Raw genomic sequence first — 4121 nt, 5'->3', positions numbered from 1 at the left:
TGTCTCTGGGCCAGGCCAGCTGCAGGTCAGGGAGCGGCTGCTTCTCCGGGGGACCAGTCTTCTGGGTCCTCTTGCCAGGAGACACGATCTCAGCTCTGAGTCAAGGACTTCTCTCCGGTCCACGCATGTGCCGGCTGATTCACTCTTCAAAGCAACAAGGATCGTACCGAAACCAAGTTAGGTTGTCCAGAAAAGGGGCCGGGAAGTCCCTGGCATCTGCTGTCCGTGCCTTTCAGGTTTCTACAGAAGACCTTCTGTTCTCATTTACAAACTGTAACACTTGCAGAGGGATCTCTGACAACTCTTGCTGGAAACAGGGAGTCTTTCATTCACAAGTAGGTTGCAACTCGCCTGGCCTTTGGTCACTTCAGACAGGGCATTTGCTGGCTGTGTCTCAAAGCAGGAAAGCAGTTGCCTTGAAAATCCCTGTGGAACAGTCCTGAAATGTCGTGTTTCTGCCCCCTCTGGCATCCGCCTCCAAAATAAAAAGAAGACAGAAAATAGCTCTGACTACGCTGTAACCACCTCTAGATGCAAATGATGTTTAATTACCTGATAACATGACTCTATGTGTAAACTCCTTTTTGGCTGCATGCCAATTTTTTTTCTTTTCTATTTGCAAATGTAAACATTTTTCCATATGTTCTCAGAACATATATCTCAGTTGACATCTTATGTAAGAATGATTCTCCTCAAAGACTTTTTCAATAACAGGAACTTTCTGCCCACTTCTAGGTGCTGAATTGTGTAAAGACAGCCATCCGTAAAGCCATTTTGCACTTTCATTCTCTGTGGCCTGAACTTTGACGCGTTTTGATGTGAGATTCATGCTTGCCAAATATCCGTCTTGGAACTACACAGCTGCAAAACTTCTTTACGAATTTATCAGATCAAAAGAATAAAGCGTACTTGCCTTTTACTTAGGAATACCTACTGCTCTGGGTCAGGTCTGCTCAGGAGGGAAGATTGTCAAAATGCTTGCAGTTATTTTTCTGCAACTTCAACCAAAAGGAGACACATTTCTGGGATCCAAGTCAAAACTCCCAGGTCGCCTGAAATTCAACCCACTCTTCTCTGCTCAGTGATGAGAATGAGAATTCTCTAGGACAGCCCTACCGATGTTTGGGGCCAGGTAATTCTTTACTGTGTATAGAGGGGGTGTCCTGTGCATTGTGAGGGGTTGAGTAGCATTCCTAGTCTCCACCCACCAGATATTACTGGTAGGACTCACCCAATCACACACTGTGACAACCATAGGCATTGCTGAATGCTGCCTGGGGGCATAGTACTCCCTGGAGAAATAACATCTGGCAAACGACAGAGCCAGAAGGACGAGCTGGACCAGGCAATAGAACTTTGGGATTGGCGGGAAGACGGATTTTGAGTCAAGGTTGAACTCTGTCCTGGCAGTCGGCTCCCTGCCCAGTGCTATAACTGGGGACCACTGCCCAGAAGTCAAAACAAACCACACATGGTCTTCACAAAGCTCTACGAGGCCTTGTAACTCGGCCGCCGTGGCTTTGGTGCCCCTCCATCAGACTTCGACTGTGAACGAGAGCTTGGTGTGCGCCCGACCGTGCCCTGGTCCTGCCCAGCTGTACATCACACGGCGGGTGACAGAGGGAGAAGCGGTGGAGGTGCCGGTACGAGAGGAGCAGCTGATCTCCTGCATCTTTATTCTGCTGCGGAGGCTGCCGTGGTACCCAGTGGATGCTTGCAGGGTGTGGAAAAGCATCGCCTGGATAAAAGTGCTTTTAGCTCCCGGGGCTGCTGTAGCTAAGTGCCACAAGCTGGGTGCTTAAAAGAAGAGAAAGCATCCTCTCGCTGTTCTGGAGGTAGATATCGCAAATCAAGGTTTCAGCAGAGTTGCTTCCTTCTAAAGGTTCTGAGGAGCAATCAGCTCCATGCATCTCCCCCAGCCTCGGGGGGCTGCTGGTAATCCTTGGTGTTCCTCGGTGTGAAGACACATCAGCCCCATCTCTGCCTTCATCTTCACATGGTACTCTTCCCGTGTGCGTGCATCTGTTTCCAAATTTCCCCTTTTCGTGAGGACCCCCATTATGTTGGATTAGGGTCCATTCTAATGACCTCATCTTAACTTGATCGTCTGCAAAGACCCTATTTGCAAATAAAGTCTCATTCACAGGTACTGGGGATTAGGACTTCAAAGTCTTTTTTTTTTTTTTTTTTTAATCTTTCAAGATAATTTCATTGAAATAAAAGCAAACCATGAAACTACATATTGAAAAGAAACACCATGTACCTGGGAAAATCCACACCAAGTGACTGACTGGAAGATATATTCTTGTAGATCTACTGGACTTTAAAGAAAAAATGGAAAGAAAATCTTTTGGGTACTTGGGCACTCATGAAGGAAAGAAAGTCAAAATTGTTTCAGGTTTTCCAAAAGTAAAACTTTGTTAGAAGACCATGGAGGGTCATTTTCAAGATTCTCAAAGACAGGATATTTGGGCCATAGATTTTTTTTAAAAATTTCTTGGCTATTTATTTATTTTTATTAATTTTTATTGGAGTATAGTTGCTTTACAATGTTGTGTTAGTTAGGACTTCAGCGTCTTTTGGAAGAGGACACAATTCAAGCCATAACTGTACCATTTTGGTCAAACAAAGACATTCATTTATGAGCTAGTGTGTTGGTTTCCTAGAGCTGCTGTAAGAAAATACCACAAAGTCGGTGACCGAAAACAGCAACAACAAAATTATTGTCTTTCGATTCTGGAGGCCAGACGTCTGAAATCAAGGGGTCAGTAGGGTTGGAATCTTCTGGAGGCTCAGAGGAGAATCCTTCCTTGCATATTCCAGCTTCTGGTGGCTCCTGGCAATTCTTGCCTTTTTTTGGCTTGTAGATGCATCACCCCCATTTTGCTTCCACCTTCAGATAAATGTCTTCCCTTGTGTGTGGTCTGTGTCTCGTCTTCTTGTAAGGACACCAGTTGTGGGATTTAGGGCCCACCCTATTCCAGGAACTCAAGATCCCATAAGGTTGAAATAAGGTCGCATTCACCGGTGCTGGAGGGGGGACTTCTACATGCCTTATGGGGGGACACAGTTCAATCCACAGCACGTGGAGAACAAGAGGCGTCATGTGGTCACCTCCACCACTCATGGCATCCCTGTCATAAGAGGTGGGTCCCTACAAAGACAGCAATGCCCCGATCGAACGGCAAATGTAGGAGTGGTGGCACAGAGAAACCCGGCAGACGAAGGGGTCTTGTGGTTCTTTTTTAAAAAATTTTTTATTGAAGTAGAGTTGCTTTACACGTTTGTGTTAGTTTCCTGCTGTACAGCAAAGTGAATCAGCTCTACGTATCCATCTATCCCCTCTTTTTTGGATTTTCTTCCCATTTAGGTCACCCCAGAGCACTGAGTAGAGTTCCCTGTGCTATACAGTAGGTTCTCATTAATTATCTATTTTATACATAGTAGTGTATATATGTCAATCCCAATCTCTGAGTCCATCCCACCTCCTCTTCCCCCCTTGGTAGCCATAAGTTTGTTCTGTACATCTGTGTCTCTATTTCTGCTTTGCAAATAAGTTCATCTGTATCATTTTCCTAGATACCACATACATGTGTTAATATACGATATTTGTTTTTCTCTTTCTGACTTCCTTCACTCTGTATGACAGTCTCTAGGTCCATCCACGTCTCTGCAAATGGCGCAGTTTCGTTCCTTTTTATGGCTGAGTAATGTTCCATTTATAGATGTATCTGCAAGCAAATCAGTTACCCCCCAAAAGACTCCTCCAGGGAATAAGGGGTTATTTGGGGGCAGGAGAAGACCTGATTCTAGCTCGCCTTGTCAATGTGACTATATCGCACCCCAAAGCTGGTGAAAACTGGGAAGAACAGGGATTGATATTGCTTATGCCTGGTTGGTTGACTTTGGATGCAGCTTTCTGGGACAAAAAAAGACAACTTGGAAAAACTGCGGTCATGATAACAGTGAACATACTGTGAGTCACTCATGCACATCCGATGCTAGGTCACTAGCACTTTTCTGATCTTTCCAGAAGGTGCGGGCAGAAAGTTTCTGCATAAGTAGGTTGTGACTGCCACCTGGCTGCACGGTAAAATGCATCTCGAATTCAGAAATACCAT

The sequence above is a fragment of the Eubalaena glacialis genome, chromosome Y (assembly GCF_028564815.1).
Source record: "Eubalaena glacialis isolate mEubGla1 chromosome Y, mEubGla1.1.hap2.+ XY, whole genome shotgun sequence".
Classification (NCBI taxonomy): domain Eukaryota; kingdom Metazoa; phylum Chordata; class Mammalia; order Artiodactyla; family Balaenidae; genus Eubalaena; species Eubalaena glacialis.
This window is presented reverse-complemented; position numbering follows the sequence as displayed.